Source organism: Rhincodon typus, chromosome 21 (assembly GCF_021869965.1).
Source record: "Rhincodon typus isolate 14 chromosome 21, sRhiTyp1.1, whole genome shotgun sequence".
Lineage (NCBI taxonomy): Eukaryota > Metazoa > Chordata > Chondrichthyes > Orectolobiformes > Rhincodontidae > Rhincodon > Rhincodon typus.
Genome location: NC_063352.1, coordinates 45222162 through 45245771, shown reverse-complemented (window position 1 = coordinate 45245771; position 23610 = coordinate 45222162). Strand labels below are relative to the sequence as shown.

The 23610-nt window shown below is 42.2% G+C and overlaps 1 long non-coding RNA gene across 1 annotated transcript; it reads left to right on the top strand.

Moving 5' to 3' along the window:
• Window positions 1-5905: 5905 nt before the first annotated feature.
• On the top strand, window positions 5906-22368 carry LOC125485656. Its single transcript, XR_007264368.1, has 4 exons — window positions 5906-5997; window positions 6272-6425; window positions 7542-7615; window positions 22271-22368. It is a non-coding gene; the product is annotated as an uncharacterized LOC125485656 (long non-coding RNA).
• The last annotated feature ends 1242 nt before the right edge of the window (window positions 22369-23610 follow it).

The window sequence follows — 23610 nt, the reverse complement described above, 5'->3', positions numbered from 1 at the left end:
GCACAAACAGGCAGCAACCAATCAGGTTCTCCCTATCGGGAAGCAAAATGGTGGGGGGAGGTCTCTGCAACTACTACTGTTTTTATCACTGCTTGGCAGTCAATGCTTGAAACACAAGTAAAAATCGCATTTTTAATAGATTGCTTGTCCTAATCTCTCGCTTTCGGATTCCTCAGAGTTTGTCTGCCCCCTTCAAATCCCATTCTGGGTCCCTCTTCACCTTCTCCCCAGCGCTGTTGGCCTAACTACGCTGGGCTATCACACCTCACTCTCCATCCATCCCTATCAGCCCACCCACTTCGTCCTGGCACCCCCTCTCTGCCTCCTGTGACTGAATGAATGTGAATGGCTTCTATAAGCAAAAGCTTCTGTAAGTATGTAAAAGGAAGAGAGTAGCTAAAGTGAATGTCGGCCCTTTGGAGGATGAGACTGGGCATGTAATAATGGGAAGAGTCACTAAATCAATATTGCGCTTCAAATTTCATGACAGAGGACACTCGCTAGTATCAAGTAATACAGAAGTTATGGAAAGGGACGAACTTCGAACAATCGTCATCACTAGGGAAATAGTAATAAGCAAACTATAGGGATCGAAGGCAGATAAGTCCCCAGGTCCAAATGACCTACATCCTGGGGTCTTAAAAGAAGAGGCAGCAGAGATAGTGGATCTACTGGTTATAACATTCCCAAATTCTCCAGTGGATTGGAAAAATTCCAATACAACACCCTTATTCAAAAAGGGAGGAAGACAAAAAGCAGGAAACTATAGATGAGTTAGTTTAATATGTGTCACATGGAAGTTGTTAGAATCTATTATGAAGAAAGTAATAACAGGACATTTGGAAAGTCAAAATACAATCAGTCAGCATTGTTTTATGAAGTGTAAATCCTGTTTGACTATTTTGCTAGAATTCTTCAAAGATGGAACAAGTAAAGTGGATAATGGGGGTCCTATAGATGTGATATATCTGGACTTCCCGAAGGCATTTGATAAAGTGCTGCACAAAAGGTTAGTACACAAGGTAAGATCACATGAGTTTGGGGTAATTCATCCCAGGTTTGATTTCAGCCTCAGGCGACTGTCTGTGTGGAGTTTGCACATTCTCCCTGTTTCTGTGTGGTTTTCCTCCGGGTGCTCCAGTTTCCTCCCACAGTCCAAAGATGTGCAGGGTATGTGGATTGGCCATGCTAAATTGCCCATAGTGCCCAGCGATGTTTAGGTTAGGTAGGTTAGACATGGGAAATCAGGGGTAGGATAATGGATCTGGGTGGGATGCTCTTCGGAGGGGCGGTGTGGACTTGTTGGGCCGAATGGCCTGTTTCCACACTGCAAGGGTTCTATGATTCTATTAGCTTGGACAGAGGATTGGCTAACCAACAGAAAGCAGAGAGTCAGGATAAATGGGTCTTCTTCTGGTTGGCGAGCTATAACAAGTGGAGTACCACGGGGTTTGATTATTAGGTCCCAATATTTACAATCTATATTAATAACATGGATGAGGGAATAAGAATGTACTGTAGCCAAATTTGCAGGTGACACTAAAATAGGTGGGAATGTAAGTTGCAATAAAGAGATACGATATTTACAAATAGATATGGATAGATTAGGTGAAAAGACAAAAGTTAGCAGATGAAGTTTAATGTGGACAAGTGCAATATTATCCATTTTGGTCAGCAGAATAGAAAGGCAGCCTATTATCTAAATGGAGAGAAACTTCAGAGTGGTTTAGTGCAGACAGATCTGGGTGTCCTTATGCATGAATCACAGAAAACTAACATGCAGGTACAGAAAGTAATAAGGAGGGCAAATTGAATTTTGGCATTTATTGCTGAAGGGATAATTATAAAAGTAGGAAGTGTCGCTTACAAGGCATCAGTGAGACATTATTCACTTTTCACTGTAAACATGTACTTTTGTGCTTGAGTATGCGTGACAATAAAATCAAAAAACCAAAATCAACACTGCATTCTGCACTCTGTCCTACTACCCTAATGCACTTTAATATGATCTGCCTATCATTAAATATATTAAGTCAGGGATGGGCCAACTCAAGGTGCCATCAAAAGGCATGGATCCCTATTTATCTGGCATTTCCTGTGGAAATGGGCCAGTTTAGTTCAATAGAGTCAGTTGTGGACTGCTAACTTGTATAGGGTATGTATTTTTCTGGCTACTAAAATGAACAGTTGTGGTATTATTTGTGGCTGGGGCTAACTGCACATTTCATAATTCAATTTCTCGACCATGATATCGAAATGAATTTTTTGCATAGAATTACAAATTTGCATTGCCACCATTAATGATCAATCTCACGTAGGATTAAATAAAGAGAATCTTGCTGAGCGTATCTAACTTTTTTCTACTATATTTTCAATGAATGAGGAACAAGAGTAGGCCACTCAGCTCTTCAAGCCTGCTCCGTCATTCAATAAGGTCATGGCTGATCTGACTTTAACCTCAACCCTACTTCCTGCATATCCCTGATAATGTTCCATTCCCTCATCAATCAAGAATCTATTTCTCTGTCTTAGAAATATCCAAAGATTATGCATCCACCACCTTCCGAGGAAAGGAATTCCAATGGCTTGCAACCCTCTGAGTGAAAAAATGTTTCCTCATTTTTCTTTTAAAAGATCAAACCCTTATGTTTAAGCTATGACCCAGAGTTCTGGATTCTCCCACAAGAGAAAACATCCTTTTAACCTCCACAGGGTGAAGCCCCCCTCAGGATCTTATCTGTTTCAATTAAATCACCTCTGATTCTTCTAAACTCCAGAGGATACGGGCCTAGCCTGTCTAGGCTTTCCTCATAAGGCAATCCACTTATTCCAGGTATTGGTCTAGTAAACCATCTCTGAACTGCTCCCAATACAGTAACATTCTTGAATAAGAACGGTGACCAGTGCTTTGCCCAGTTCTCCAAATGTGGTCTCACTAATGCCTGGATAACTGAAGCATGAATGCAGGATTTTGGCACTAAGTCAGGATGCTCAGAGAGCATCAATAGGCCAAATTGCCTCCTGCTGCATATTGACAGTTCTGTGAGACTGACTTAAGGAAAAACTTAAACAAAATGCTACCAAACTGGTAAAGTATTACCTACCATTCGAAGTTAGTGTCCCCCATACGAGGTCAGCAGGTGAGGATTGCATCTGACTGATATCAGATTTCCATTCAGTATGACATGAATATGTTTAACCTTTTTTTTGAGGCATTTAGAATGGAAATTCTTTTGTCACACCTGAGGACCAAATGAGTTTGAAGGCTGTGGGTTGTCAAGAACCATTGGAATTTTATTTTATGCTTTAATATGGGGAATAGCAAGGGGGGGATGTTACCCATCCTTAATTTCCCTTCAACTGTGTGCTTTCCCAGTACATTTCAGATCGCAGTTATCACCCACATTTCTGTCGGTCTGGAGTCACATGTAGGCTAAAAAATTTTCTTCCCAAAAGAATCAGATAACTTCTTATAACAATAAATGATAATTACCATTAATAAGACCTGATTTCAATTCTGGATATTTTAAACTCCAAATTAAGCTTCATAAGCTGTAGTAGGATTTGAGCCTATGTCCCATACAGAATTAACATGGGCCATGAGAATGCTATCGCCATTCCATTACCTCTATCTAACCATTGCCTCATGATCACTTATGCTGCAAGAACAGAACTATTTGAATGATTTATTAGCTATAGAAAAATATACTATGTTTACAAACAACATGTTGAGCTGCCTGAAACTTGAATGATAAGACAAAACCTTTTTTTTTAACTGTGTAAAACATTCACGTATCTTTTCCTATTTTTGAACATCTATTTTGTACTGGTGGAAGCAGATACAATAGGGGCATTTTGAGGACTTTTATTGAGCACGTGAATATGCTAGGAATGGAGGGAAATGGACCGAGAGCAGGCAGAAGGGATTAATTTAATTTGGAGTCATTTTCGGCACAACATCGTGGGCCGAATGGCCCATTCCTGTGCTGTGCAGTCCTATGTTCTAATATGAACAATTCCACAGTGCAAAGCTTCATATACCAGTGTGAACACTGTATCTCCTAGTAATACAAAAACAATCAAAGAGGAAACATAAAAGTACTTTGAAATGTATTCTTCCTAGAATATAAATTGTACAGGAACTCTATTTTTTACCTCCTAAAGAGCCAGGACAGTGATCTGGCAAGCAATTTGGCATTAACAAAGCAAGGTAGGTAAATGCCAGAAACGAATACATGTTACAAATCTTCAGTGAATCAGCTTGTTGAATTTTAGCTACACAAAACCTTTGTGCAAAATATGATGCTGGCCAAAAGAATTGCATAAAGTTAAACCTGATCGTAAGACTCTAAGTATTTCTCAAATCCCCCACAGTCAGATCATAGATCAAAACCCATGCTGTTCGTACCAATCTGTTCCAAGGCAGCTGTCTAACTAACAAAGCCCTCAAACAGCTGTGGATAACTTACAACAAAGCCACCTTCCCCCACGTGAGAAGTCTAACTGGATCAATCGCCAATTAGGCACCTGAATACTGACCTTTCTTGCCTGCTGGGCTAGGAGGTACACAGAGCTGGAGACAACTTGAGACCCTTAAGTTGTTATGAATAGACCTGATAAGGATTTGAATTGTTGGTGGATCATCAATGTTGACCTTGGGTCTTCCCACCCACATCTTGAGTGCTGAAGTGGTGCAAAGAGGACAGATATCTGTCTGGAGCCAATTTGCCCTTCTACCACCTCTAGGGAGGGCAAAATTCTGACCCATGTTTGAACAGTACTAAATTGTTGCTGTAATGAGCTTCAAAATCAGGTATTCTGTGCACAGCTGTCTCTGATCTTAAAACTTTTCAAGAAATAGAACAATCTACAATTATATAAAGGCAGGTGAGAAATGTTGTTCAGTCAAGAGGGCAACATACACTTGTAGTCAAATTCTTAACAAAAACAGAACAATAATTAAATTGACTCAGGTAATCACACAGAAATGGTCTGAAATGTGGTGTTGATCATTCAGAGGACAATGGGTCCTAGCAACACCTTTGCTTAGCATCTAATCTCATACTGAATACTGTGATGATGTTATTTTGTCCTTTTATTTGAAGGAGGTCATAAGGCAGAGAGACCGAGCTGACTAGTTAACACCATTTGAGTAAACAGCTTGGGAGACTTCAGGCTGTTTTAACAGCCTGAATAGGTGTGGCCAGCTCTCTCGAATCAGGATTTCTGGGTTTTAGTTTTCTTAGTCATATCAGGAGCTATTGGGGTCTCAAGAGTTGGAAGCTTCAGTGAATATCTCCTGACTGCTACTCTCTGAATTTTCTCTCGATGTTTCTTTCTCCTGGATGGGAGAACTGCATCTAAGAATCTGTGTCTGAATTTTCCTTTTTGCCAAGGGGTGTGTTTATGGGATGTTACTATATTGGAACAGTTAGTTAGCAACAGGTATGGTATCTATTATTCTGTTATGTTTTCCAATAGAGTTAAGTTATTCTAAAGTCCTCTTTTTTTGTATTTTTAACTGCAATGTTTAAATAAATTGTGTTATGTTTAACGTCAAGTTGTTTGACCAGTTGTATTGTATGTGGAACAGACACTTTACTTTTGCCTTTAAAATAAGAAAATGTTAGGGTCTAAGTTACCTCCTCAAAGTGTTTTCAGGTAATCTGTCTGGTCCATAACAACACTTCAAGGCAGAATTTGGAAAGGACAATTGTCCATAAACATTTTTAAAAATGCATTTCCTATCAGCTGGATTTCTCAATAGATATTGTGGGTGCCATTGTTGCATTGATTAGAATACATTTCTCCTTCTACAAATAAATAAACCTTATCTTTTAATTTGCTATTTAAGAATTATTCTTTGCCTTGTGTCTGTGTGCTGTTTGAACTTTAATTCCTTGGCAGATTGGATGACTAAACCTGGATGATTATGAAACAAACTAACGTAAAGTTCTCTGAAAAATTTGCAAGCTTGTAGTCAAGGAAGAACCTAAGGTGATGTCACAGTCGATTTTGATTCTGCAAATTGCAGCTACAAAAGAAAGGGTACATTGATTATTTTTGTTAAAATTATAAAGCTCAAGCAGTGACAAAAACAGCTTATTCACAAACATTTTGTGGAAATTGGATTGAATGTTCTTTTTTGTAAAGTGGAAGATAGGGAAGCAACCAGTAAAGATTGTTGAGAATGTTACACAAAGGATAGTTAATGATATGTGTTCAAAGCCCTTAATACAATAATGAAGGAGTTCTCTCTGTGTGTCTCCAGGCAAGGCCAGTTCCAACAGATACAGAGCCTCCTCAATAGCAAAGCAAACATTCAAGAAAGATTAATGTTTTGCTATTAGAGGTATCAAGCAGGGAGGAAGCAGGAGCTGTGGCATTGCAATAAAGAAGCAGCCGTGATCACGTTGAATGAGAGAGTAAGCTCAAAGGGCTGAATAGCCAATTCCTGCTTCTAATTTCTAAAGTTCAGCCCGTCTTGAGCAATGGAGGGAAGTAGGCTACAATTATTTGTGTCATCCTGTCTGGAGATTACATCATCTGATCTGTCCATGCAGCAGCAAGGTGCATGATGGCCTGCTCAGTGACTGATTAATCAATCAGAAAGAGGCCATTCAGCCCATCAGGTCTGCAACGACACTCAAATGAGCATCCCACCCGGACCCAGCACCCCACCCTATCCCCATCACCCTGCATTTCCCATGGCCAATCCACCTAGCCTGCACATCTTTGGACTGTGGGAGGAAACCGGAGCACCCGGAGGAAACCCACGCAGACACAGGGAGAATGTACAAACTCCACACAGACAGTCGCCCGAGGGTGGAATCGAACCTGGGTCCCTGGCGCTGTGAGGCAGCAATCAGCTCCAGTGCCACCTTTGTAGATGACTGTACTTTATCACAGTCCTACTGCTCACATGTAATGAAAGACCAGGTCTCTCACAGTAAAAGACAAAGGGAAAGTATCCAGAAGATCAAGTATAGCCTGCGTGCTATTAATCTGCACACTGAGGGGTTAGAAGCCCCTCCTGTGAATAGTTGAGGCAATATTCTTTGGGAACAAGTGAACGGAACAAATGTGCCCACGAGTTGCAGCCTGTACCTCTGAGAATCCAGCAAGTCTGTGAAAGTGGCTGTGTTTGTTTCACTGTGGATATTATACATGTGTGACATGAGGCTGGAGAATTCACCTTATTTCCTGCAAAATATAATCAGCAATTTGACAAGTGCATTTCTGTGTAGCATCCTCACTAATGAACTGCAACCTGTCTATTCTGGAAATCTGCTGTTCAGAGCCACCAAAGCTCCAGAAATGTTTCAAGTAGGTCCAAACCACTCGTGGTTTCATGTTTCTGTAGAGTACTTTGGAAGTGGAAATTTAGAAGATATAGTATTTGGAGAAAAAAAATGATTGTATTCCCAGTTATAATGTTTTATCACTGATTTATGTTTGTAAACATTTGGATCAACAGTATTTCTGGTTGACAATTCAAGCTCAGGCATTCTAAAATCATTCCTCATTTTTGAAACTTTCAGAATCTGAGAAAGGACTTTGTCACAATCCTTCCAGACTGAAAAAGGTACATTATTGGCAGACAACGTTCAGGCTGGTGAGTTGTGGTTATAGTGCACAAATTGTCTTATCTACTCCTTAGCGAAGCATATTTCTTCTTGCCAACAGCCAAAGTCCTCTTATGACTCAGTCAGAAAGATTCCTTTCTGAGGGTCCCATTTTGTGGCACACTACATTGACCAATGTTCTCATTGTTCCAATAAGCTATGTCTGGTTGCCAAATACGATTAATTAATAGGTGAGACATTACAAAGTATGGAGTAACGCTGAACTTATTTTCCATTGTAACCACCCCCATGCCCACTTTTTTTGGACAGGACACCTCTCCCCAGTCAACCAACTCTTTTTACCCATTTCCAATACGTCCCCTTCCACCTGGACTATTCCTTCTGGCCTTTTGACTGTACTCGATCTCTTCACTGAGAACTGCCAACATGATGTTGACTCAATTTCTCTGCTCCCCTCCCCCACCCTAACTCATCTCCCTCTGAACTTGCTGCACTCCATCCTTGCAGGTCTAAGCCCAACTTTGTTACCAAACCTGCCAGTAAGGGGGGGGATGCGGTTATTGTCTGGAGTTGCCAATCTCTATCTGGCAGAGGCTGAGCGACAACTCTCAGACACTTCCGCCCATCTCCCCTGGAGCATGACCCTACCTTCTGAACATCAGGCTGCAGTTTCCAGCACCGTCACTGACCTCATCTCCTCTGGAGATCTCCCCTCCACAGCCTCCTGCCTTATTATCCCCTGAACACCGTACAGGCCGCTTCTACCTCCTTCCCAAAATCCCCAAACAGGAATGACCCATCATTTCAGCCTGTTCCCGCTCCTCTCAATCTCCTTCTTCTTCCTATTTTGATTCTATACTTTATCTCTCCTCGTTCAGCGTCATCCCATGTATATTCATGATTCTTCTAACACTTTTACGCAGTTCCAAAATTTCCAGTTTTCTGGTCCTAGCCGCCTCTTCTTCGACATGGATGTGCAATCCTTCTAGATGTCTACGGTTTGAAGGTTCTCTGCTTCTTCCTTGAAAAGAGATCTGCACAGTCTTCATCCCCTTCCTTTGCTGAGTCGAGCTTGTTCTCACTTTGAACAAGTTCTTCAACGCACCTTATTTTCTCCAGGTGAAAGCTATAGTTATAGGTACCCACATGGGTGCCAGCAATGCCAGTCTTTTTGTTTGGTCCATGCAACACTCCTTGTTCCAGTCCTACTCGGGCTCCTATCTCAAACTCTTTCTGTGATACACTGATGATGTCTTCAGTGCCGTTTCCGATTCTCATCCGGAATTAGAAAATTCATCAGTTTTGCTTCCAATGCCCATCTGTCTTTGACCTTCACCTGGGTCCATCTCTGAGTCTTACCTACCCTTCCTTGACTTCACTGTTTCCACTTCTGTCCACCAACATCAATTACAGGCTCACTAGCCCTCACAGTTACCTCAATTACACCTCTCCTTCTCTATCCACAGATACTGCCAGGCCTGCTGAGTTTCTCCTGCAATTTCTGTTTGTTTGTATTTCTGATTTCCAGCATCCAAAGTTCTTTGGGTGCTTCTTCTTTATCCCAGTCTGTCCAATCTCTCTTCATAACTGAAACTCTCCAGCCCAGGCAACATCCAGGTAAATGTCCTCTCTGGTGCTATCACATCCTTTCTATAATCTAGATTCCAGAATTGAACACCACACAATTAATCATACTCAAATAGTTATAAACGCAAAGAGTTCTGGAGAAACTCAGCAGGTCTGGCAGCATCGGAGGAGAGAGAAACAGAGTTGGTGTTTCAACTCCAGTCTTTGGGACTCCTTCCAGAGAAGAGTCATACTAGATTCAGAATGTTAACTCTGTTTCTCGCTCCACAGAAGCTGCCACACCTGCTGAGTTTCCCCAGCAATGTGTTTATGCTTCAGATCTTCGGTATCCAAAGTATTTTGCTTGAATTTAAATAAATACCAAACTAAGTAAATATTCATTAATTACTTCAAACATACTTGAAATCAATCTAAAATCCATCTACCAACAATGTTTAAATGTTCCAAATAGTGCTACAGAAGGTTATATGGCACAGACAGCACAGAAACAATTGCATTCAGTTCAACCTTTACACCCAGAGGGTGGTTGGGTTCTGGAAGGCACTACCTGGGAGGGTAGTTGAGGCAGGTAAACTCATAACCTTTAAAAAGTACTTGGATGAGCACTTGCAGTGTCATAATATTCATGGCTATGAACCTAGGGTAGGAAAGTGGGATTTGTAAGCAGTGGTATATTTTAGCAGTACAGAATTGATGGGCTGAAGGGCCTCTCCTATACTGTATGATTCTATTATTCTACTTATAATGCTGGTGTTTACACGTCCCTTAAACCTTCACTTATCATTCGTAATCTAACTACATCATAATTCCCTATTCACTTCTACCACATAGACTGGGGAGCAGGAGGGTGGAAGGGAGGCAGTAAGCAGGAGGGAAGGAGGCAGGGAGGGGACAAGGCAGTGAGCAGGAGGGAGGGAGAGAGACAGTGACCAAGAGGGAAGGAGGCAGTGAGCAGGGGAGAAGCAGTGTGCAGGACGGAGGGAGGGAGGGAGTGAGTGAGTGAACAAGAGGGAGGGAGACAGTGAGCAGGAGGAGGGAGAGAAACAATGTGCAAGAGGGAGGGAGGTGCCAGGAGATGTATGACAAGTGAGGTGGAGGTACGAATAAGAGGGAGATGGAGAAGACAGAGGGCAGTGAGAAGTTGCATGGTGACCACAAGTGAGAGGGAAGGAGGATGTCAGTGGTAGGGGAGTAACTAGAGGGTGAGAAATGGTGAGTGGTAGGGAGAAACTGGAGGGTGTGAGATGGTGAGGGATAGGGGAGTAGCTGGAGGGAGAAAATTAGTGTGTGAGTGATAGGAAATCCAAGTTTGAACTTTAAGTAATGTGAGGGCCATTAAGTGACAACTGTTGCTCTGTGCATTCCAGCTGAGCAGTGTCATTGATATCCAAAACTGTTCTGGAGTCCTACAACAAATTTCAGACCTCAAATTAACCATTGAACCTGTGTTTTATGGACATTAGAATTCTTGGCTGAATGGCTAACAGCAGTAAGGGAACATCCACTAAAAACCAAGACCCAAAGGCAGTAGCTGGAGGTGGTTCCCAGCAGCCTCCCAGACAGCTTCTGATAAAATACCGGACAACTGGCATTTTGACAAGCCAACATCTGGGAAGCAGGACAAATTGGAAACTTGCCAGGCAAGTCTGCAAAATGTAGGACGGTTGGTCACCCTGAAGTGTGGGAATTGTTCAGGCTGTCTCTTTTACAGTCAATGGAATGTAGTCTATCAGCAAGAGACAGACAACAATCAGAGGAACTCATTCTGCAATGGATCTGCTCACACTCCTTGTGAGCTGAGTTGTCACATTTCTTCATTTGGTGTCAGTGAGGACCAGATTGGAGACAAACTGTCATTCCAGTCCAGAGCAAAATAGTTTGTTCATCAAGGGATAACAAGGTGTAGAGCTGGATGAACACAGCAGGCCAAGCAGCATCAGAGGAGAAGGAAGGCTGACGTTTCGGGCCGAGACCCTTCTTCAGAAAATGTTTGTTCATCAAGTCTGCTTTTCCTGGCAGAGTTAAAGCAGGATCCAGAAACTGTAAGTGGGGACTGCATGTGGTATTTCCAGTTTCCAAAAGCCTCCTCATTTCAGACCATCCATTCTCAGCTTCACACCGTGAGGTTCTCTCTCTCGAGATCAAAATATTATGAACAGCAATTGCTGACACACATTCATCTTCAGCGCACAGGGAGCTGATCTTTTGGTCAAAGTTTCCCAGTTTCTCATGCTCTGCTCAGAATATGTTGCAATTGCTCGTTCTGTTTTTTTGTGCCGGTGTAAAAGTCCAGTGATTTCCCTCTGCCTTCAAGGACTGGACGATGTTAATTCAAATCAACCAGGTATAGTGCAATAATGATCTTCCATTTTCCAGGCGCACCTTTTCTCTGTCACACAGAATAATCTCACATGTTGTTGCAGCAACCCAGAGAATGATAAAACAGGTGGCATTGTGAGCCATGTGAAGTTGGCTTGATATTTTGTTTGATGATATGGCACATGTCATGGAAATCAATAGTAAGCCTTTTTCTTTCATCCATTCACAGGATGTAGGGGTCACTAGCTAAGTTGACATTTATTGGCACAGAAGAATCAACCACATGGAGTCACATTTACACCAGCATTTTCCTTCCCTACCCCCCCAGATGGGTTTTTCCTGACAATCAACAATAGCTTCAAGCTCATCACTAGACTCTTAGCTCCAGATTTTTTTTTTTTTCACTGAATTCAAATTTCACCATGTGCCCTAGCAGGATTTGAACCCAGGTCCCCAGAGCATTACCTAGAGCTCTGGTTAGTAAGGTCTAGTGATAATACCACTAGGCCGTAACCTCCCATTTAGTGGCTTAGCTCAGATCACAGAGCATCCCTGGCTCTCCAGTACTGGGGAAAGTGGGGAGAAAAATCCTTTCTAAACTGTAAACTCAATGCTTCCACAATCAACCAAAAAACTGACCCCATCTTCTGATTCTCCATCCTCGAACATTTTGGTCTACTGTTAGCAATTTCCAAACCCATGACCGTTACCACTTAGGAAGACAAGTGCAGCAAAATCATGGGAACTCCACCCACCTGCAAGTTCCACTCCAAGGCCATCTGACTTGGAAATACATCGCCATTCCTTCACCGACACTGAGTCAACTTCCCCAATCTCCCTTCGAACATAATGTAGACGTCAGTGGGTACAAGAAAGTAGCTCACTTCTTAAGGACAACGCCAGCCTCGAATCTCGAATCACAGAATCCCTACAGTGTGGAAGCAGGCCATTTTGCCCATCAAGCCCATACTACCTTTCCAAAGAGCATCCATGAAAAGCAAATGTCATGAATCAATAAAAAAAAACTAGATTAGGCCACACCTGAAACAAAATGAGATCAAAGTTGTAACTGAAAGGTCAGACAAAAAACTTTAGACCAATAGATTGAAGAGATAGTTCAGACAGAACTAAAAATAAAAGTGAAAATAGTCTAAAGATACGATAAAGCAAGGAGATCAAAGTGCAGGTGCTCAATAATTGAAAGAAATCACAAATACTTCAGGTTCAGGACAGTTGTGTTGGAAATTTTAATAAAATAATTGATAAACATCGGAGTGTTTGCCAAACAAGGAATATGATAAGGTGAAACACGTAGGCAGAAAAGCATCAGGGCGAGAGGACAAAGTGGATTTGTTTGTCAACGACAGGATTAATGCCCACAACCTGAAGAATAAGCAAAAATCTAGTTTAAGAATTGGAGGTAGTCACATCACTGAGGCCTGGTTCCAGGTTGGATAGGAATAGGAGATAAATACTTTCGGTTATAAGAGAAAAGTTTGGAAACGAAGCATTGTAATTGATGAAAGACATTATTTCAGCAAATCTAATTAGATTCTGATCATATCTGGCCAAATAGAAAATATTAAAACCACTCAGCATCTGCGAGGAGGAGAGAAACAGTATTAATGGGCGAAATTCAGTCATGGTGATCAGAGACTGGCATCTCTCCAGTACCAGCAGTGCCACCAAGAAGCATTGAGGTATATAACAGGGATCATTGCTCAGTTGCTGGAGACAGTGTATGATGAGGGTCATGGGCTGGGTATCACCAGCGAAAGGGGCATGGGAGGCAGCTGTAAGGCAAGAGGTTGCCCGTTAGCAGCCCCCTTCCCCACTTCCCAAAATCCGGTCCCCAGTCAGACAATGGCCGTCTGTAAACGCAGGACCTTGGCACACATGAAGCCACTTGAATACCCAAGAGAGTGGCTTTCAGCAGATCAGCAGTCCCTTTAAATCTCGAATCACCATTAAATCCTGTGGTTGCTAGGAGGATTGCCCCCCAGTATGTCATTAAAATGTCTAATTGGCCAGTAAAGGGCAGGATTCTGGCCTCTGAGGTCAATTTACCTCCTGCCAGGAATCAGATAGAAGGATCGAGACTAAGCATCAGTACAAATGTTTCTCTTGCATCCACTCAGGCTATCACTCAACAGACAATTTGTCTCTTGTTTCCATTGCCTGAACCATGCACTGGAAAGGTTCTCCAGGATGGTGATCGTTTACTGCACCCTGCACATCCTAGCTCCACGACAGGGTTGGAAATTATAAGAGAGAGAGAGAGAGAGCGAGAGATGGACCAGTCACATGTCTCCTCAGATGAGGAATAAAATGGGAGCGAAGCTGACAGAGATGCTGAGGGAGTCAGGGTTGCAGTGAGACAAGGCAGATAAGCCTAAGAGAACCTGTGGTGGTTTCAGTTTGGGGACAAATGATTTTATATTAATATATATGAACAATAAGAGCAATGAGCCAATTATGGCGCGATGTCTTTCCTGTTCTCAAGCTTGAAAAACTGTGCTACTTTGTTTGCCATTGTAAATCATACCAATAGCCTCCAGGTCAGGTTCCCGGCCAGAACCAGGGGTTACACAGGATTACGTGCCTGGTATGCCTATCTAAATATACCCTCAATATGGAAGGGGCATTCATTGATTACAGGGGCTTAAAGGAGCTCAACTATGCTGATGGACTCCTGAAATCCAAATATCGAGTTTATGTTCCTGTATTTGGAGGTTCTGTTCCTCCCAGAGGAATAACAGTCTCAGGGTACATTGTACTGTTCCACATCATGGACGTGTGAGTGTTTATGGGAATGGCAGCACTGCGAGGTAAACAGAAATACTCTGAAGTCTTAATGAATTGAAAAAGACCACAAGACTGTCATCAAAAGTGTCACTTGCATAGAATAGAATCCCCCACAACGTAGAAGCAGGCCTTTCAGCCCATCAAGTTCACACTGACCCTCCAAAGGGCATCCCATCCAGACCCCATCCCATCCCTGCACTTCCCATGGCCAATCCACCTAGTCTGCACATCTTTGGACTGTGGGAGGAAGCCAGAGCAAACCCACACATGCATGGGGAGAATGTGTAAATTCCAGACAGACAGTCACCCAGGTTCCTGGTGCTGTGAGGTAGCAGTGCTAACCACTGAGCCACCATGTCACTCAAGGATGAGCCCAGTCCACCTAGAATGACCTCAGTGTCCTTTAATCTTTTTTTCCTCATGTTATTCTTGGTGCCACCTCACAGCCACAGTTGAGCTTGGGGTAGCCTGCTGTTTTGCACCCAGGTTCAGTGGGCTTTCTCTGACAGTCTGGGGGCTCAGATACAGCCTTCTCTGCCCTGTCCAGAGGTGGGAGGAAGTCTTCGCTAGTGCTTTCTCAGATGATTTCAACTATTCCTCCTCAAAGGTGTGGTTCAAAGGGCTGGTAGAGATAGGCCTGGGAGGTGGGGCTCTTTCGTTTTTGTCAAATGTGGTGTGTCTATGGAACGAGCTGCCAGAGGAGGTGGTGGAGGCTAGTACAATTACAATATTCACAAGTCATCGGGATGGGTAAATAAATAGGAAGGGTTTAGAGGGATGTGGGCCAAATGCTGGCAAATGGGACTAGATTAATTGAGGATATCTGGTCAGCTTGGAGGAGTTGGACCGAAGGGTCTGTTTCTGCGCTGTACAACTCTGTGACCCTATAAATCAGAACACCACAAAATGCCAAAAATCAGCTATTTCGTTTGTTAGCAACAATCATTAATGCTTTATTTTGTATTTTTTTTAATAATGTTAAACTACTTAAATTAAATACTTGGGTACCAGTCAAAATAGATTATTATTTGATGCGAATCACTACATTGTTGCATTTTCCATGAGTGCTTTAGAGATTGGCTTTTCTATGAAAAAGAGCTCATAAAATACAAAAGCATTTGAGTACATTGAGCAGACTCGATTTGGCAGAGGGTTGAGGGAGGATATTGTAAAAATCTCATCCTGATTCCTTTGTCTATGACCTGCAGTGGAAGTTCGAAGGTCAGAATCTAATGAACTGATTGGAATGCAATATCATGCTTCCAGGAATCATTTGGCAGTCACAGTAATCACAGGCTGAGGAATGTGAGTGGTTTGATCTCACAGATGGTCAGCAGTTTCACAAAGATCTTCTGTGTGGAAAATATTCTGAAAATTGTCGGGTCCATCAAAACAAAATTTTCCAAACCAAGTCCACAGGAATGTCCAAGAAATTAACTGGAAAGTCCTTTTTAATCAGTTTGCTGTGATGGTAAAGACTGCCATTTATGTTGAGCATGTCATGACCTTAAATGTTTCAACTGGTTCAAATGTAGTTACAGTGACAATGCGGGAAAGGTGTCAGACAATTAGCGCATGCTGCATGTGTCCCAAACAGCACTGTGTAATGACCAGATAATCTGTTATTACAATGTTGCTTGAAGGATGCGTATTGGCAGGATATCAGGGAGAAATTACTCCATATTAATCTTTGACTTTCGCTCAAAAAGGCAGCTGTGGCCACAATTTAATGCAGCGTTTTCCAACTTGTGAAGCGCTTTCTTCCACTGTGACACTACAAAGACTTGAAATTTCTCCAGAGCTCTTCAGTGAGAGCTGAGAATGGATATGGGGGCCTATGAGAGTTAGAGTCTGTCAGAGAAAGAGCATAGCTATCATAACTCCACCTGAGCTCCATTGTTGCCTCAGAGCTCGGCGCCCCCAAGTTTCAGCTTGTGACCCCAATCAGGTTTCCGAGCCTCACTTTGGGAAGTCCAGGTTTGATGTCTCATCCAAAGGATGGCATTTCTGATAGCGCACAGCACTTTCTCAGCTCTGCATTGGAGCATAGCAAGAGACTCATGTACGAAACATTTAGACAGGTGCGTGGATGGGATAGGTATGGAGGTATATAGGCCAAACGCAGGAAAGTGAGGCTAGTGTAAATTGTGGAAACTGGGCAGCATGAGCAAGTGGGCCGAAGAGCCTGTTTCCATGCTGTAGACCTCTATGACTCTAGTTGTACAGCATGGAAACAGACACTCAGTCCAACTCGTCAATGCCGACCAGATATCCTAAATTAATCTAGTCCCATTTGCCAGCATTTGGCCCATATCCCTCTAAACCCTTCCTATTCATATATCCATCCAGGTGCCTTTTAAATGCTGTAATTGTACCAGATTCCACCACTTCCTCTGGCAGCACATTCCATACATGCACCACCCTCTGTGTGAAAACTTTGCCCCTTAGGTCCATTTTAAATCTTTCTCCTCTCACCTTAAACCTATGCCTTCTACATTTGGACTCCCCTATCCTGTGAAATAGACCTTGGTTATTCACCCTATCCAACTCCTCATTATTTTATAAACTTCTATAAAGTCACCCCTCAGTCTCTGATGCTCCAGGGAAAAAAATCCCCAGCCTATTCAGACTCTGCCCAAACCTCCAACCTGGCAACAGTCTTGTAAATCTTTTCTGAACCTTTTCAAGTTTAACAACATCTTTCCTATAACTGCGAGACCAGAATTGAACACAGTATTCCAAAAGTGACCTAACCAATGTCCTGTACAGCTGCAACATGATCTCCCAATTCCTATACTCAAAGCACAGATGAATAAAGGCAAGCATACCAAACGCCTTCTTCACTATCCTATCTATCTGCAACTTCACTTTCAAGGAACTATGCACCTGCGTCCCTAGGTCTCTTTGTTCAGCAACACTCCCCAGGGCTCTACCATTACGTGTATAAATCCTGCCCTAATTTGCCTTTCCAAAATGCAACACCTCACATTTATCTAAACTAAACTCCATCTGCCACTCCTCAGCCCGTCAGATCAAGGTCCCGTTGTACTCTGAGATAATCCTCTTCACTGTCCACTACACCACCGATTTTGGTGTCATTTGCAAACTTACTAATCACACCTTCATAATTCACATCCAAATGATTTATATAAATACAACAAAGCAATGTACCCAGCACCAATCCCTGTGGCACACCGTTGGTCATAGGCCTCCAGTCCAAGAAGCAACCCTTTACCACCACCCTCCGTCTCCTACCTTCAAGCCAATTTTGTATCCAAATGGCTGGCTGTCTCTGGATTCCATTTGATCTAATCTAGTCTATCATCCAGAACTTGTCGAATGCCTTGCTGAAGTCCATATGGACAATGTCGACCACTCTGCCTTCATCAATCTTCTTTCTCACCTCCTCAAAAAACTCAATCAAGTTAGTGAGACATGATTTCCCATGCACAAAGCCATGTTGGCTATTCCTAACCAGTCCTTGCCTTTCCAAACACGTATAAATCAGAATCTCCTCCAACAACGGGGAGGCAATGGCCTGGTGGTATTATCACTGGACTGTCAATCCCGAGACCCAGGTAATGTTCTGGGGACCTGGGTTCAAATCCTGCCATGGCAGATGGTGGAATTTGAATTCAATAAATATTTGGAGTTAAAAGTCTAACGATGACCATTGCTAAATGTCCAAAAAAAGCCCCTTTGGTTCCCTAATGCCGTTTAGGGAAGGAAACTGCCATCCTTTCCTGTTCTGGCCTACATGTGACTCCAGACCCACGGCAATGTGGTTGATTCTGAGCAGCCCTCCAGTCAATAAATGCCGGCCTGGCCAGTGATGCCCTCATCCTGTGAATGAATTAAAAATAACTTACCCACCACTGATGTTAGGCTCGCTCGGCTGTAGTTCCCTTGCTTTTCTTTACCACCTTTCTTAAATAATGACACTGCCTTAGTGAATCTCCAGTCTACTTGCATCTCACCCATGGCTATACGACGATACAAATATCTCAGCAAGGGGCCCAGCAATCACTTCCCTAGTTTCCCACTGAGTACTGGGATATAGCTGATCAGCTCAGGGGGATTTATCCACCTTTATGCATTTTAAGACGTCCAGCACCACCTTCTCTGTAATATAGACACTTTTTAAGATATCATTATTTATTTCTCCAAGTTTTCTATCTTGCATATCCTTCTCCACAATAAATACTGACGCAAAATACTCATTTAGTATCTCACCCATCTCTTGTGGTTCCACACATAGATGGGCTTGTTGATCTTTAAGGGGCCCTATTCTCTCTCTCTTGTTGCTCTTTTGTCCTTAACGTATTTGTAAAATCTCTTTGGATTCTCCTTAACTCCATTTGCCAAAGCTATCTCATGTCCCCTTTTTGCCCTCTTGATTTCCCTCTTGAGTATACTCCTACTGCCCTTATACTGTAGGGATTCACTCGATCTTTGCTGTCAATACTTGACATTATGCCTTCTTCTTTTTCTTGTCCAAAATCTCAATTTCTCTAGTCATCCAGCATTCCTTACACCTACCAGCCTCATCCTTCACACTAACAGGAACATACTGTCTCTAGACTCTCGTTATGTCATTTTTAAAGCTCTCCCACTTTCCAACTGTCCTTTTTCCTGCAAACAGCCTCTCCCAATCAATGTTTGAAAGTCATTGCCTAATACTGTAAAAATTGGCCTTACTCTAATTTAGAACTTCAACATATCTATCCTTTTCCACAGCTATTTTAAAACTAATGGAATTATGATTACCTAGACTGCTGTGGACAGGCTGTAACATTAATAATAACAGAATTGCTAATTAATGACCACAACTCACATTCAGATTCATTGTAATCAACGGGCAATAACATCAGTACATTAAAAATACTACATCAAAGTTTATAAGTGAATATGGATATATATGCCATGTCATGAAATGACATGAAACTTGTAATAACACAAAAATTGGAAGAGCTGTAAACTGTGAGGAGGACAGCGTAGAATTTCAAAGGGACATTGACAAGTTGGTGGAGTGGGCAGATAGATGGCAGATGAGGCTCAATGCAGAGAATCTGATGTGATGCTCTTTGGCTGGAAGAACTCTGACAATACAAAGTTGGGAGTACTATTCGGAACGGGGTGCAGAAGCAGAGGGACCTGGGAGTCTGTGTGCACAGATCATTGAAAGTGGTAGGACAGGTGAAGAGAGCAGTAAATAAAGCATTCAGTGTTCTTGGCTTTATTAATAGGGGCATAGAGTACAAGAGGATTGAGGGAATGTTAAAGTTATAAAAAATACTTGGAAGACATTAACTGAAGTATTGTGTACAGCTGTAGGTGCCACGTTCTAGAAAACAGCAAATGCATTGGAGAGAGTGCAGAGGTGATTTATAATAGCTCCCGGGATGATACATTTCTGTGCTGAAGATAAATTGAAGACGTTGGGACTGTTCATCTTGGAGAGAATAAAACTAAGCAGAGATCTGATAGAGGTTTTCAAAATCATGTTGGACTAGACAGAGTAGATAGGGAAAAGCTGTTCCTGCTAATAAAAGAATGAAGGACCATAAGGCTCAGATTAGATGCGATTTGCCAAAGAAGTAAATGCAAGGTGAGAAAAAACATTTTCACTCAGCAAGTAGTTAAGGTGTGGAATGCACTGCCTGGAAACGTAGTGGAAGCAAATACAAATGATGCATTCAAGAGGGTCAGTGGATGCTTTATGGATAGAAAAGGTGTGCAAGGGAAAAGGTAGAAGATTGGCATTAGGTAATGACGCTTATTTGAAGAACTGGGTGTTAGACACAATGGGCTGAAAGGCCTTCTTCAGCACCATAATAGTCCTGTGATTCTGTGGGTTGAATAGCTAATGTTTAAACTGAACATAACTAAGCAGATCTCACAAAACTATGGTGAGTCAGAGTAAACCATGTAGAAATGAATTTCTCCGAACATCCCTCCTTGTCATTGAATGCAATATTATTTGCTGTTAAAAATTACTCTCTCAATACAGTCACTAAGGAAAACGATCATTTATGAACAAGACTGTGTTGTTACTAGCCTGTTCTGCTTTCTGACCATGCATTGCATACAGTATCTTTAAGTTGTACAGGTCTTCTAATGGAACGTGTGCATGTTGTTGTTTGATGTTTGTCTACTACCAGGGAATGATAAGTGCTGTTGCAATGGTAAATGTTGTTGCTGATCCATTGATCTTATTGAGGAACTGATGGTCTTTCTATATTCTGCATGATTAGTGACATTGCACCTTCCTCATCAACTGTCTACAATGAAGAAGCAGAATCTCCAGTTATAAACACATTTCTATGTTTGTAATGATGTAGCTCATTGTATTTTAAAGGCTTTTGTGGCACAATGGTAATGTCCCTTCCTCTGAGCCAAAAGGCCTGAGGTTGGGTGCTACCTGCTGTGAAGGTGTGTCATAACGTATTGACTTATGACAGACTGTTGTAGTTTTCCGGTCACAGGACAGAGAGAGAGAAAAATTCTGCTTGTCTACATGAGCAGATGTGGAAAGGGGTTGATGTCTGTCAAAGAGTTACATTCTGCAGCATCTTCCAAATTCCAGGAGATTTTGCACAGCCGAGCAGGATGACTCCTGCTGGTGTATTTAAGTTACAGTTGAAAAACTGAGGTTAGTGCCTGGAGACAGTCAACATAGAAACATAGAAGATAGAAGCAAGAGGAGGCCATTCGGCCCTTCAAACCTGCTCCACCGTTCTTCACGATCATGGCTGATTGTTCAACTCAATAGCCTAATCCTGCTTCCTCCCCATAACCTTTGATCCCATTTTCCCCAAGTGCTATATCTAGTCGCTTCTTGAATACATTCAATGTTTTAGCATCAACTACTTCCTGTGGTAATGAATTCCACAGTGTCACCACTGTTTGGGTGAAGAAATGTCTCCTCATCTCCGTCCTAAATCGTCTACCCCAAATCCTCATACTGTAACCCCTGATTCTGAACACACCCACCATCGAGAACATATTCCCTACATCTACCCTGTCCAGTCCTATTAGAATTTTATAAGTCTCTATGAGATCCCCCTGTGGCAAAGTGGGGATACTGAAGATTGGAAGACAACAGCAACTATGAACAAGCTCTCTCTCTCTCTCTCAGCAACTATGAACAGATTGGTCAAGGGATTGAACATCCATTGAGAGTGTGATGGGCAATAAGTATACGAGGCGGGACATTACTTTCTATCATCTGTTGTTCTGTGCTCTGGAATGGACTCTGAGGCAAACATCGACTGTGCCTGGAGGACCATCAACTCAGTGAAAGATGTTCTTTGATCTGCCCGAAACATGTTGATCTTCCAGAGCAAGGAGTTGACTCCAATCAAACATTTCTTATTCATGAACTTATCTTTTAAACGTTGGAACTGAACCCGCATCCACCACTTCCTCAGGAAGTTCATTCCACACACAAACCATTCTCTGTGTAAAAAAAATTGCTCCTCGTGTGTTTTTTAAATCTTTCTCCTGTCACCTTAAAAATATGCCCCCTAGTCTTGAAATTCCCCACCCAAGGGAAAAGACACCTGCCATTCATCTTATCTGTACTCCTCTTTGTTTTATAAACTTCTATAAGGTCACCCCTGAACCTTCTATGTGCCGGTGAAAGAAGTCCGAGCCTATCAGGCCTGAAATAACTGCACAGAGGCCAGTAACCTGTCACCAAGTCACCCCTTATTGACTTGTGCATAGTACACATCTCAGTGTCAGTCCCCTGAACTGAGGAGATTGTGAATCTCCTGTTTATATTGGTCAGCCAGGGTTTCCTAGTTGGCCCAGGTTAACAGCCCCAATCAAGGATCTCATAGTCAACAAGATCCATCTGGTTTCAATCACTGCACAAGCTCTCCTTATAACTCAAACCTTCCATTCCTGGCAACATCCTGGTGAATCTCTTCAGAACCCTCTCCAGTTTAATAATATGTTTCCTATTACAGGGTGACCAGAACTGGACACAGTACTCCAGAAGAGGCCTCACCAACGTCCTGTTAAACTTCAACGTGACATTGCAACACCTATACTCAAAGGTCTGAGCAATGAAGGCAAGTGTGCTAAATGCCTTCTTAACCACTCTGTCTATATGTGATGTAAACTTCAAAAAATTATGTACCTGAACCCCTAGGTCTCTCTGTTCTACAACACTACCTAAAGCTCTACTTTTAACTTTATAAGTCCTGCTCTTGTTTGTTTTAGCAAAATGCAATGCCTTGCATTTATCCAAATTAAACTCCATCTGCCGCTCCTCAGCCCATTGATACAATTGTTCAACATCTCTTTGTAATCTTAGATAACCTTCCAGTTGACAGTTATGAATGTTTGCACTCTGCCTGGCTGCCCAAGGCTCAGCTCCTGCTTTGTTGTTGTTCGCCATTTGATTCTAATGAAAGCTGCTTCATATTCTGTGGCCGAATGCCACTGAACATTTTAGTAGTGAGCTTGGGTAGCAGTTCACACTCTGATGACAAATTAGGCAGGAATTGTGTTAATTCCATTCATGAATCCAACAGATTGTTGCACCACTGTCATGTTTGTTGGTTGCTAGTCCTTTGTTACAGCTCTCATCTTGTCAGTAACTGGGCAAAGTCTCAATATGTGACTTCACAGATCTTCAATTGCATCACTTTCTTGTTGAGCTTCAGGTTCGCCTGGTGAACTTGCTCCAGCAGATACATTAGATTTTGGTCATGATCTGCTAGGATTTTTTTCCAAAATATTTCCACATCCATTGCCTAGCATATCATCCAGGATAGCTTCTACTCCAGGAAGCACACTGCTTGCATCATGCTGTCTGCATTATTAAACTTCCTGAGCGATGGAAAGGTTAAATGGCATGAGCAGCTATCCGTACCTCCCAAATGATATCCAGAATATAGTTAGAAACCGTAACTTTCATTGAGCTTCACTTTCCAGTAACCATCTATAATAAGCCTGACTAGAAAAGAACATCCTTCATTGTTGGACACCAAAATATTTGAGTCGCACATAGGTCAGTACCAGCTGGGGATATATAGTTCTGCAGATCCGTCCCTGCTGACCCATCCCCTACTTTTTTTTAACTTTATAGAGAACACAGGTACTAAGTTCCAGCTGAGCAGGTTATTGCCTGTTACCAACAGAACATATGCTCAATGAGCACCACAAGGAGATTAATTAATGATTCCCAATGGGCCTCGTTGGGTTTATCATACTGTCCTTCTCACCTTGGCAGTAAAGAGCAATGTATGGCTCATTATGACAAAATGTCATCTAGCATAGGGTAGTGAAATTTCTTCAAAAC